Source organism: Macrobrachium nipponense, chromosome 8, assembly GCF_015104395.2.
Source record: "Macrobrachium nipponense isolate FS-2020 chromosome 8, ASM1510439v2, whole genome shotgun sequence".
NCBI lineage: Eukaryota > Metazoa > Arthropoda > Malacostraca > Decapoda > Palaemonidae > Macrobrachium > Macrobrachium nipponense.
In genome coordinates, this window is record NC_087203.1 from 58,549,085 (window position 1) to 58,563,087 (window position 14,003).

The 14,003-nt window shown below is 43.6% G+C and overlaps 1 protein-coding gene across 1 annotated transcript in view; it reads left to right on the top strand.

The window, feature by feature from the left end:
• LOC135223105 (protein zwilch homolog) overlaps window positions 1-14,003 on the top strand; it is a 293,258-nt gene that overhangs the window by 143,619 nt on the left and 135,636 nt on the right. The gene's annotated exons all lie outside the window — the stretch shown is intronic.

The following is a 14,003-nucleotide window of genomic DNA, read 5'->3' on the forward strand; positions in this document are numbered from 1 at the left end:
GAGTTGAAGGAAAGGGCATCCCCTCGCCCTTCTTCCTCACACAGGATGAGTCCTTCTCCTGATAGAGAATGTTCTCCATCAAGGGAAATGCTTTTAGAAATGCAAAAGCAGTTAGCTTCCTATTTTGAGAAGAAAGAAGCAGAACTTAGTCATCGGAGGAAGGGTCGGTGGCTGCCTGTTAAGAGGACTAGGCAGTCCCCGGCTCTTTCTCCGCGTTTTTCGGCCTTTGAGTCTCCTCCTAGTAGCCGACTCATTCGAGAACGTGAATGCGTTCCTCATGAAAGGGCGTCTAGGAGAGACGAATTTGACAGAGACGTGAGTTGCCGCACAGGCGGCCGGCGTCTTTGTCAAAAGGCCGAGAACGCTCAGAGATCCATGACAGAAGTTCACGGTTCGGTTGTGCGTTCCGCTTTGCATGACGATAATCAAGACGCTTTTAAAGGAGCGTCAGGTAGTGTTCAACGTTCTGTGCATCGAAGTTCTCTTCAGGACGTTCGGGAAGACGCTTCTTATGACACTCGGCGTCTTAAGCAGCGAAGCGCTTGCCAGGACGCTCGAGCAGACGCTTCTCAGGACGCGCGGCGTCTTATACATCAGGACGCTCGCCAGGACGCTCGAGCTGACGCTTCTCAGTACGCGCGGCGTCTTACACATCAGGACGTTCGGCAGGACGCTTCTCAGGACGCGCGGCGTTTTACATATCGGGACGCTCGCCAGGACGTTCGGCAGGACACTCGCCAGGACGCCTTGGAAGAATGTTTGAGTCCGAAGCGTCAAGATATTTCACAAGATATTAAAGTGTCAAAGATAACAAGGAAACAACGATTGGTTACTTCGAACTCTTCTTCAACAAGAGGCACCCTCTTGCGAACAGGACCTCAAGGATTATTATCATCGCGATCTTTGAAGGACACTGATAATCGAGAGAGAGATTCTTCTAGTGATTTGTGCCCTACGGATGACGACGAGCCAACAGCGTCAGCGGCTTCAGACTATAAGACTTTAACGAACCTTCTTAAGAACTTGTTCCCAGATAATTTTCAAGCGCCCGTTCCTTGCTCTCCCCCTTCACAATTAGCCTCATCGAAGGCCAGGAAGGCGCCTGGCTTCGTTTAAAATGGCCACTTCGCTCTCTGCGAGAGAGTGTATTTAAGAGAATTCAGGATTGGATGGATTCAAGGGAAGGCTAAAGGGAAGACTTCTTTTGCTCTTCCCCCATCTAGACTGAGCGGGAGAGCGGGGATCTGGTACGAAACGGGAGAAGAGGCAGGAGTGAAAGCGCCGTCTTCTTCTCAAGGCGATTTCGCAAATTTAGTGGACGCTGCGAGGAGGTCTTATTTATCATCAGCGAAGGTTTCTTGGACGATGTCAGAAACAGATCATCATCTCAAGGGAATATTTAAGACGCTGGAAGTGTTTAACTTCTTTGATTGGTGCTTGGGGGCCTTGGATTTACAATCTAGGAGTCAAGACTCTACTTCTTTGGAAGAGCTTTCAAGTGTGCTGGCTTGCATGGATAGAGCAGTAAGAGATGGCTCTGATGAATTAGCATCTCATTTTGCTACCGGACTGCTAAAAAAGAGAGCTCTCTATTGCAGTTTTGCGGCGAAAGCGGTTTCTCCCGCGCAGAAGGCAGAATTATTGTTCGCCCCCTTCTCTACACATCTATTTCCGCAGTCCATGATTAAGGATCTGTCGGTTAATTTGCAGGGGAAAGCAACGTGGGACCTCTTGACTCAGTCTTCCAGACGCCCTACTCCCCAGGCTTCTACTTCAACCGCACAAGCCCCCAAGAAGAAATTTAAGCCCTTTCGTGGAGCACCTTCCTCTAGAGGTTTTTTTGAGAGGAAGGGGGTCCTTTAGAGGCAAGACCTCTTCAATTAAGAGAGGAAAAAATTGACATTTCTGCCCTTCAGGCACCTGTAGGTGCGAGACTCACCTTGTTTGCTCAGGCATGGAGGATGATAGGGTCAGACACCTGGTCCCTAGATGTGATCGAGATAGGATACAAGATCCCTTTCCTCTCTGCGCCTCCTTTGAGCACAAAGCCGATAGACCTGTCGCCCGCATACCAGTCAGAGAAGCAACAGGTTCTGCTCGACCTTCTAGACCAAATGTTAGAAAAGAAAGCTGTAGAAGAAGTCCTGATGTTGGATTCCCCAGGCTTCTACAACAGGTTATTCCTGGTTCCGAAGCAGTCTGGGGGATGGAGACCTGTCCTAGACGTCAGCAGACTGAACCTTTTTGTGATGAAGGAAAAATTCAGGATGGAAACATCTCAGTCTGTGTCAGGGGCCTTGAGACCAGGGGATTGGATGGTGACGTTGGACCTCCAAGACGCTTATTTCCACGTCCCGATTCATCCTCAATCAAGGAAATTCCTGAGGTTCGTCTTAAAAGGGCAGGTCTTCCAGTTCAGGGCTCTTTGCTTTGGTCTGAGTACGGCACCGATGGTTTTCACTTTCCTCATGCGGAATGTAGCAAAATGGCTTCACCTATCGAAGATAAGAGTCTCGCTCTACCTGGACGACTGGCTAATCAGGTCGTCTTCGGAGTCAAGGTGCCTGGAGGACCTTCAGACGACATTGCAGCTGACGAAGGCCATGGGCCTAATAGTCAATTACGAGAAGTCCCATCTGATCCCCATGCAGTCCATCGTGTATCTGGGGATTCAGATGGATTCAGCGGCTTTTCAAGCTTTTCCATCAAAGGAACGTCAGCAGAAATGCTTAGAAAAAGTGTCAGCTTTCTTAGGGAAAGAAACATGCTCGGCGAAGGAATGGATGAGTCTGCTGGGAACCATTTCTTCGCTGGAGAAGTTTGTTTCCCTGGGGAGGTTGTACCTCAGGCCACTCAGTTTTTTTCTGGCAGAGAACTGGAAGGACAAACAGAATCTAGACTCGACTTTGGTGATCTCCACAAAGCGGTCAAGGATCAACTGAAGTGGTGGCAAGATCCAATCAAACTTTCGGAAGGACTGTCCCTCAACCTTTTGAGCCCCGACCTAGTGTTGTTCTCAGACGCCTCCATGGTGGGCTGGGGAGCAACACTAGGCAAGGAGGAAGTGTCAGGCCTCTGGAGAGGGGAACAGAGGTCCTGGCACATAAACTTAAAAGAATTGGAGGCCATTCAGTTGGCTCTTCAATTCTTCGAAGAACGATTGGTGGGCCGAGTTGTCCAGATCAACTCGGACAACACTACGGCTCTCGCTTACATAAAAAAGCAGGGGGGGGACACACTCTCGATCACTGTTCAGGGTAGCGAGAGACATCCTTCTATGGGCGAAAGCTCGAAGCATAGTGCCCTCTTGATTTGAGACTGCCTTGACGAAGTTATGCATTTTCAGCTGACTGCTGAAAATGCATAGCGGGCAAGAGGGCTTTCGAACTGGGAGAAATATCTCCCAGTTCGAATCCAAAAGTCTCAATTTTCCTCTTACTTAAATTTGTTTCCTCTCTTCTACTATCTTTAACTCAGTTGCTCAACCTAGCTGTCCCCCCCTTCTTCACTAAACCTTCTTACGGAGGGTTGGGCAGGGGCTGGGCTCTTGCGCATTGGCTTTCTTGATCAAATGGCAGAGACTGTAGAGGTTTGGTCCGCCTCTCGAGTATGTTTGGACCCTGAGGATGTTGATATGATTTCATAGCAATATCCATCGGGGCGGAACTACCTATGGGGGACTTGCCTGCGGAATCCGGGGAGGTATAGTCTCTACGGTAGGACTCTCGGCATTCTTTCCGGTGTGCCCTCTTATTGTAACATGAATGGGGATGATTGCATAACTAGTTATGCCTCAGTTCCTATCAAGCGGGTTTTGCTTACACTTGAGCCACTCATGTTATGGTAGAGCTATCCCTTCGGGGTAGGGTAGGGAGTGGACATATGGGAGTCAGTCTCTGCTGAGTGTCTTTGGTGAGAGAGGGGTTGGTGTGGGGGGGGTCCTGGTTTTTCTGCCTGATTTGCAGTAGGTTTTCAAATTTTCTGCTTAAGGATTAATGAATAACGACCCTATGATAAACTCCCCCGGACAATGCGACCTCCTGACACTACCCTCCTCTCCGACCTCTGGCACGGACAAGGACAATCCTATAGAAAATTCAATTGTACAGAAGACGACCCATGGCAAGACCTTGGATGTTGGCTATGGAAAGTTCTAGTAGTGGTGAGAGAATCCTTTATGTTGATTCTCTCTCCTCAGATTTAAATTGTGTTGCATTTATGGAAATGTTTGGAAGATATGGTGAAATTAAAGTTATTAAGTATTGTGAAACTGAAGATTTTGCATATTGGAGGGTTTGGATTGAGTTTACTACTCATAAGAATGCCATGAATGCTTTCAAGTGTTCACATAAGGAAAAATTAAAGTGTGTATTAATACATAAAATGCCCCAGAATATTGAAGTAGATTCCTTTTATCCAGCTAGAGTCAGTCAGGAAACTTCAGATGGGAAACGTAAGGTGAGGACAACCTCTACCTGCCAGGTGGCTGATTGTTTCAACAAAATCAGACTTTTGTAATCTTTTCCACTTCAGGAAACATTTAAGAACATTGGTAGGAACAATGACCAACTCAGATATTACTAGATTTGGAAAGAACAGCTTTTTGGTCCATGCAAAGTCGTATAGACAAGGCCACATGATCTCTAAACTGAAAAATACTAATATGATAAAAGAGGTCAAACCACGCTATAGTTTTAGTTATGCTAAGGGAGTGGTTTTTAGTCAAGACCTATACGAACTGTCTGACGAGGAATTGCTGGAAATGTGTGATGATAAAGTGTGGAAGATTTTCAAGGTTCCAAGGTCAAGAATGATTATTTTCACTTTCACTAATGAAGAAGTTCCTGATTATGTATATGTTGACAAGGAGAGATTTCATGTTAGACCTTTTAAGCATAGACCACTCCAATGCTTCATATGTTTTGGATATGGCCACTCATCAAAGGTGTGTACTCGAAACCAGTTATGTGCTGCGTGCTCTTTACAAAAGCATGAAGGCGAATGTTCTAATCCAATATTATGTATAAATTGTAAGGGAAATCATAATGCAAGGCATAAGGAATGTGAGTCATTTAAAAAAGAAGTGGCAGCCATAGAGAAAGCTCATGCTGAACATCTAAGTATTGGCCTGGCAAAAAGACTTTTGTTCCCAAGACCTCAATATAGTGATGTAGTGAAAATTGGAAAATCGAATAAAAATGATCAAACTAGGATGCCAACTCAAAGCCAAAGCTTCAGCTATCCCTTCTGAGCTCGAAGTACGTTCAGCATCTCCGCCTTCATCCAAGAAGGCCCCTTTGTCCCCTCCCGATGGGCCTCCTCTGGGCTTCTGGGAGGTCTCTCGGGCTTCTGATGTAGAAGCCTCACAGGCAGCTTCACTGCCTGACTGGGTATGTCCAGAATGACACCTTGATCAGTGAACCTCATAAGGCTCAGGTGCACGCTGCAGAGACGGTGCCTCTTAGAAATAAGAGACCCCGCACTCCTTCATCATCTCCACCTATATCCCCACACATAGTAGGGTTCCCAAGAGAGGAAATAGCAGGTCTCTTGAGGATCTGCCAAGTTCTTCTATGAAACAAAGACCAAGACCAAGTCTTTCCAGACCAGCCCAATCCAAGTCCAAAAAGTAAAAAAAAAAAAAATTAATAGTAAATAATGGCTCTATGTCAGTGGAACATACGAGGTTTTCATTCAAACAGAGAACAGGTCCAGGTCCTTTTCAAGGAGCATAATTTAGCTGCCCTTTGTTTGCAAGAGACTAAACTTGGTAATGTTTCTCCTAACTGTGGACAGAACTATTTTTCACAGATCTCCACCACCTGTAGGTGAACGTTCTCATGGTGGTACATGTATTATTGCGGCCAAGTCATTACCACAAAAAGTTATCAAATTAGACACCATACTGCAAGCTTGTGCAACACAGATTTTCATCAATAAATGGGTCACTCTGTGCTCTCTTTATCTAGAACCTGGCCTAGAACTCGATTGTGGACAGAGCTGGCAATCCAAGACAATTAGAGGTTGAGATTTGCAATCACTTTTAGACCAACTACCTCAGCCTTTCATTCTGATGGGGATTTTAATGCAAAACATACTTTGTGGGGGGAAGGTAGGTGTGATCACCGTGGTCTTATAATTGAAAGATTAATAGATTGCAATGATGTAGTTTTAATGAACAACGGTTCTCCTACAAGGTTTGATGTAGCCCATAACTAGTTCAGCAATTGATCTTACAATATGTTCGTCGTCATTACGATTAGACTATAAGTGGTCAGTGGATGATAATCTCTATGGAAGCGACCACTATCCCATCCATCTTAAGTATGTACAAAATATACCCTCCCCATCTTTACCCAAGTGGAAGATAAAGGAGGCAGATTGGCAGCTGTATGAAAAATCTACTCAAGTCAATCGTAAGGCCAATGAATTTCCTTGCCCCTCAGCTGCCTACGAATATCTCGCTAGTATAATGATTGGAGGGGCAATGATGTCAATTCCTAAAACATCAGGGAAACCCCGTCGTCCACTGGTACCTTGGTGGAATAGTAAATGTGCCTTGAGTAGGAAAATTGCAAGAGCTAGTTACAAGCGATATCGAAGGCGTCCTGTCTTAGTTAATAGAATAATATACAAGAAAATACCTCGCCCAAAAAACAAGCGTGTCTTTAAAGAAGCAAGGAGGGAATCCTTCATTAAGTACATATCAGAATTAAAGTATAACTCGCCACTTTCTCTGGTTTGGGATAGAATCCGTAAATTACTAGGGAAATTTTCCCCTTCTCCTTTACCGATTTTGAAAATCAACTTGGTAGTTATATCGGATGCAAGAGAGGTGGCAAGAGGCTTTTGCTCGGCACTTTTCCAGCATTTCAAGCCCCAGTCACTACTCCCCTGAATTTCGCAATAGAAACATGACTATAGTTAATCCGCCTGTTTGTTCTAACTCTGAGGCATATAACCTTCCATTTAGTATTGTCGAATTCGAATATGCCTTATCTTTGTCCTCTCCAACATCACCTGGAGAAGATGATATTATTTATGCCATGATTTCTCATTTACCTCTGGAGTCAAAAAAATTCTTTGTCGATGTTTTAAATGAATTCTGGTGCTCAGGGACTTCATACAAGTTGTGGAAAAACTCTGTCATAGTTCCTTTTTTAAAACCCGGAAAGACCCTAGTCATCCCAAAAGTTATAGGCCTATTGCTCTTACCAGCTGTGTCTTCAAGATTTATGAACGAATGGTGAATTTCGTCTGATATGGTTATTAGGAAACAAAGAACCTGTTGTCGAAGAGGCAATTTGGCTTTCGCAAGAATAGAAGTACATTGGATCCCTTATTATGTCTCACACGTGAGATTCAGAATGCTTTTGCAGTCCAAAATCAAACAATTGCCGTGTTCTTTGATCTGGAAAAAGCATTTGATACTACTTGGAGGGTTGGTATTTTAATGCAGCTGGTTGAATGGCGTATTGGTGGCAATATGTTTAATTTTGCCAAAGACTTCCTGTCTGACAGGTACCTTAAAGTTAGAATTGGCTCTACCTTCTCATCAGAGTATCTTCAGGAAGAAGGCATTCCACAAGGGAGTGTGCTTATTATTCCAACCTTTTTTAATATTGCCATTAATGGTTTACTTGAACATCTCCCTGTTGGAGTAACTGGTCAAGCATTCGCGGATGATATTGTTATCGTCTGTAGTAGAGCTGCTGCAGTTGAAGCTTGTACTAAAATTCAGTTTGCAATTAATGCTGCTACTTCCTGGGCTAATATTAAAGGTTTTCAAATTTTTCTGCAGAAAAAACTAAAGCTATACGTTTTTGCAGAACACGAAGAAGGGAAGAGATTCCAACCTTATTTTTAGAAGGTTCTATCTTGCTTTATGAAGATAGTCAAATATTTAGGAATTATTTTTGACAAAAAATTGACTTTTGCTGAACATATAATGAGACTGTAGTAAATGTTAAACAGCGGTGCAATATTCTTAAAGTTGTTAGTAACCTGAATTTTGGAGCAGACCGTACTACTTTATTAAGAATTTATCAGGCACTATGCTTGAGTAAGATTGATTATGGATCTCAGGTTTATGGCTCTGCATGTAAGACCTTGTTAGGTAAGCTGGATGTAGTACACAATATGGCATTGCGTATTTGTACAGGTGCTTTTAAAACGTCTCCTGTTGAGAGCCTTTATGTAGACTGGTTTTTCTTCCTCTTTTCATTCGGAGGGAGGAACAAGGTCTCCGATATTTGTCAAGAGCACTAAACCTCTCAATCTAATCCAAATTTTAAGTATATAAAACATCCTGTTGACAGAGCACCAACTAAACCTACATTGCCTAAGCCCCTTGAAGTTAGATTAAACATAAGTGCGAGAGAGGTAGGCCTTATTCCTCCACTGGTTATGGAAACTACATTTTCTAAATTCCCTCCTTGGTGTAGGCCTCCTTTAGATATTTGCCAAGTTAGAGACAACAAAAAGATCAGCTCAAGTGTTCAGCTTAAAAGTAGCTTCTTGGCCCATGTTTCTGAGCCATGTAACTCGATTGCTGTATATACAGATGGATCAAAATCAGCAAATGGAGTTGGATGTTCTGTCATCGTCGGTGACAGAACAATTTACAAAAAAGCCTCCCTATTAAATTCTCAATTTTTTATGCAGAGATTTTTGCTATTTTTAGCGTTTTGAAATTTATTTTTGAGTACAGGTAGCACTGGGGACTCTTTTTTTTTATATTATTTATTGTGATTCCAGAGTTCCCTAGCTGCACTCCAGAAGTTGACGCCATCTAATCAAACTCGTCCAAGAGGTGCAGGATTGGCTGGTCCTCCTGCATTCTCGAAAACGCATCGGTGTGAAGTTTTGTTGGGTTCCCTCGCATGTGGGAATTCGTGGTAATGAGCTGGCTGATACAGCCGCTAAGCAGGCAGCTTCCTCCCGGGCTTCCCACTCTGTGAGGGTTCCCTGTGAAGATTTTAAACTTTTTATTAAATCATTTTGTAGGACTAAGTGGCAGAATCACTGGTCCAACTTGAATAGTAATTTAAAGCTGAAATCGATCAGACCTTCTGTTCATCCCTGGTCCCCTCATCCCTGGTCCCTTTCTGTTGGGATGGATAGAAGATCTAGTATAGTTTTAACACGCCTGCGTATAGGGGCATACTTTTTTAACTCACCGGTATCTTTTAACTAGTGGAGCAGAGAGGCAGGTTCCTCAATGCTCCAATTGTAATGTTGGCATTACAGTGAGGCATATATTTGTTGACTGTCCTCTTTATTTTAATCATAGACGTCGGTTTGGTTTCACCAACAAACCTTGTCAGATATTTTAGGAGAGGGTGCTCCCGTAGAAGAGATTTTTAAATTTCTTAAGGAAATCCATTTGTTTTATGATATTTAATTGAGTATTTTAATATGAAGTTTATTTTAATAATTTGGATTAATTATGTATACCTTTTTTAGTAAATATATCTTGTTGATATATATGCGCTGAATGGCCTTTGGCTCCGGCGCGTGGCAAATGGCCACAAAATTTATAAATTCAATTCGAAGCATAGTGATCCTAACAAGGTTCATTTCAGGAATACAAAATGTTCGAGCGGATCTTTTAAGCCGTCAACATCAGATGCTTCCCACAGAATGGACCCTACATCTAGAGGTTTGCCAAGAACTATGGAAGTTGTGGGGACGACCGCTAGTCGACCTCTTCGCAACCTCGAAAACGAAGAGGCTTCCGATTTATTGCTCTCAGTTCTCGACCCGGAAGCAATAGCGATAGATGCCAATCCTATGGGACTGGACGGGGATGGACGTTTACGCCTTTTCCCCCGTTCAAAACTCTTTAGGAGAGGTAATAAGGAAGTTTGCGGCGTCGCCAGGAGCGAGAATGACTCTGATCACCCCCTTTTGGCCCTCAAGCGATTGGTTCACGGAGGTCATGTCTCTTCTGGTAGACTTCCCAAGAACCCTGCCAGAGAGAGTAGATCTTCTCAAACAGCCCCACTTCGAGGGAGGTACCACGGAAAACCTCTCCGCTCTGAGTCTGACTGCGTTCAGACTATCAAGAAGTTGGCCAGAGCGAGAGTGGTTTTTCAAGACCAGTGGCAGAGGCTATTGCCAATGCGAGGAGAGCTTCCTCTTGAGCGGTTTATCAATCGAAGTGGGCTGTCTTCAGGAGGTGGTGTAGGAAGAAAGGCCCCCCAGATGCTGAAGCCTTGCCGAGGATGGGGGGCTTAGGGTTTCAGCAGCTGGGCCCTGATGCCTGGTGGGAACTGCTTTCTCACTGGACCTTGGTGCCCAGCTGTTGATCCAAACTAAATAAGTCAGCTCTTTTCCTTTTACTAAAACTTTTCATCCTTCTGCTTTCTCCCCCTATAAGATACAGGATTTTATGTTGATGACTTTTGGATTGGTTTTGGACATGATTTGGACTTACTCATTGGATTTGGTGGAGGGTGAGGATGGTTGGCATGCCACCTCACCCGTATAACTGAGTACCTAACGTGGTCGAGCGAGGGGAAAGTTTATATGTCAAACCCTGCTCTTAGTGCTGGGTCTGATCTCGACGGACATCATGACGCCTTAAGCACTGATGGTGGGGTGTATATCTGGGTGGTACCCCTAGGGCAGCCCTGTATGGGATAACACTGTCCTCTAAATGTGGCTCCATGGTGGGTGGGGGGCTACCTGGACGAATCATAAATCCTTCGTCTTATGGCGACATTAATTAGATCTTCCGGTTGACGACCTTAGGCAAGGATAAGGACAAGGAAAAACCTGGTAATTCCTCCATTGTAACTTTTGAGCCTTTTTTCAAATGAGCTCCTTGTTACAAACATTCGCATGTGAAACCAGTCCCCTTAGACTGGAATTATGACATGATATATAATGAATTTTGTAAATTTGGGAACAAATCAAAGAATTAAGAAATAAACTTGCAATAATTATGTTTTTTTGAATTTTGGATAATTTTCAACAATGCATTGGAAGCTCACAGAGCCTTTAGAGAATTTAAGTCAGATTCTATGAGTGTTGGACTTGTTAGAGGCAGAAGAGGTCCCTAGATATCTAGACATTTATAAACCACCAAATGAAATAAAAAGATCCTAATAGAATAAGTATAATCTCCAGATCTCCAGACCCAGCTAAGTGGTTAATTATCTCAACGCATGGTGAGAGAGGCAACCTCTTCAAGGTGAAAAGGTTGGTAAGCCAGAAGATTCGGCAATGTTGGGAGCCCAGAAGGTAACTCGCTTTGGGCGTAATAGTTTTTTAGTTTCATACCAAGACCAATGTTCAGTTCAGTAATGCTCCTAAATTTGAAGCTTGATCCTGAGGGTGTGATAAAAGAGGTAAAACCTCCACTTTAATTTTAGTTATGCGAAGGGTGTTATATTTAATGAAGATCTACATGAAATGGATGAGGAGGAAATTTTGGAAATGTGTCCAGATGTGGTTTGGAAGGTTTTTAAATAAAAAGATGCCCCGCTCATCGATGCTTATTTTAACATTTAAAAGTTCTTCTCTGCCATCTGAAGTTATTCTTGATAGTGAAATCATGAAAGTTCGTCCTTATAGACCGAGAGTGCTCCAGTGCTTTAAATGTTTGGCTTTGGACACTCCTCAATGTTTTTTGCACCAGAATCAAACTCTGTGAATCGTGTGGCCAGCCTGAGCACGAGGAATGTTCTGGACCAGTAATTTGTGTAAACTGTAAGGGTGAACATCGAGCCGTGATAAGAAATGTAGTGCATTCAAGAAAGAACAAGATGCATTAATAAAATCTCTTGACGAACACATCAGTGTGGGACAGGCCAAGAAGCTGTTGGGCAGGAAAACTTATTCGGATGCCCTGAAAGCTCAACAATTAAATACTGCCTCTTCTGGTGCCCCGACTGGTGGGGCTCCCCGGTGCCCCGCTGGTGGGGTTTTCCACAGCCTCTCTAGAGGGGTACCCCATGTCCCCCCCTGGTGGGACCTCCCATGTGCCTCCCCTGGTGGGGCCTCCCGTGCCTGTGGCCCCCCCTGGTGGGGCTTCCCATGCCCCCCCTGGTGGGGTATCCCATGTTGCAGAGACACTGGTCAAGCCAGGGGACCGTTGTTTCAAGGTTCAAGCCAGGTCTCAATTTGTTGACGACTTTCTCTCTGTCAGGGACATTGCCTGACATTGAGCCCTCACCTGATCCTGTCATTACAGTGCACCGTGGAGATGACAGGTGAGGAGATAGAGGCCCTCTTTATTCGTCAGAAGAGGGCCCACTTCTCTTCGCCTCATCACGGTCACTCAGCAATCGTAGGAAAAACAAAAGTAAAACTGAAGGGCAAGTGAAAGCCCATCTTCTAAAAGATCTGTAACACCTAGATCTAGGTCAAATAGTACTGGTAAAACTGATAAGATCTCCCTCACCAGGACACAGATTCCTAAATTAGTAGGGAATTTTAAGATGCCTTCCTCTAAATAATGGCTCTCATGCAGTGGAACTCCGTGGCTTTATACCAATGGAGAGCAAGTTCGGGTTCTGTTTAGGGATCATGATCTATCTGCAATGTGTCTTCAGGAGACAAAGTTGGGAGAGCACACTCCCAACTTGGGTTTTTAATTATTCATTCCATAGGTCTCCACCCCTGATAGGTGTACGTGCTCAGGGAGGCACAGGCATCATAGTCCGCAAGTCTGTTAATCATAGGGTTGTTCAATTGAACACTGTGTTGCAGGCTTGTGCAGTTCAAGTTTTCAATCATAAATGGATCACCATTTGTTCTTTTATACCTAGATCCATCATTAGAAAGTAGATTACAGGATGCACAGGGTAATCCTCGTCAGCTAGAATTAAATGATCTTCAGACATTGATAGACCAGCTTCCTAAACCCTTCATTTTGATGGGGGATTTTAATGCCAAGCAACAACCCTCTTGGGGAGAGCCAAACTGCGACCGGTGGGGTTTAATAATAGAACAGCTGCTCGACTTAAATGACATCACTTTGATGAATGATGGTTCCCCTACAAGACATGATGTTTTTTCATAATACTGACTCGGCCATTGACCTCACTATCTGCTCTTCGTCCTTGAGGTTAGATTACCATGGGTAGTAGACCAGAATGATCATGGCAGTGATCATTGGCCCATTCATTAAAGTTTATGAAAAATATTCCATCTCCATGTTTACCAAAATGGAAGGTAGGGGAGGCTGACTGGGGATTATTCAAAAAAATCTACTGAAGTTGATCAAGATATAAAAGATTTTCAGAGCCCAACATCCGCTTATGAGTATTTAATCAGTATATTGCTGTGCGGTGCCATGCTGTCTATTCCTCGAACTTCTGGTAAGCCTCGTCGTCCTCTAGTACCTTGGTGGTGTGATGCATGCGCCTTGAGCCGAAAGATAACAAGAACTTGCTACAAGAGATATCGTAGATATCCTTGCTGCCGGTAAATCAAATTATCTATAAAAGAGCTCTTGCTAAGCAAAAGAAAATATTTAAGCAGGCAAAGAGGGAATCGTTTATCAGATATATAAGTGAAATAAAAATATGATTCCCCTATGTCGTTTGTCTGGAACAGAATCCGAAAGCTGCAAGGGAAATTTTCTCCATCTCCCTTGCCTATTTTGAAAATTGATGGCTTCTTCATATCTGATTCTGGAGAAGTTGCAGAAACCTTTGGTAGGCATTTCTCCAATATATCTAGTGCCCTACATTACTCTCTGCTTTCAGGAATATTAGGGATGGTACCACGGTGTTCCTGCTGTAAGTTTAAATTCAGAGTCGTATAATCTCCCTTTCACCATGAAAGAATTAGATCATGCAATCTCGTTATCTTCCCCAACATCTCCTGGTGAAGATGATATACTGTACTCAATGATTTTTAATTTGCCTAGAAGTACAAAACAATTTCTTTTAGACATTTTAAACAGTTTTTGGCTTTCAGGAACTTCACCAGAGTCTTGGAAGATATCGATTATTGTACCTGTTTTAAAACCTTTTAAAGATTCCTTCCTT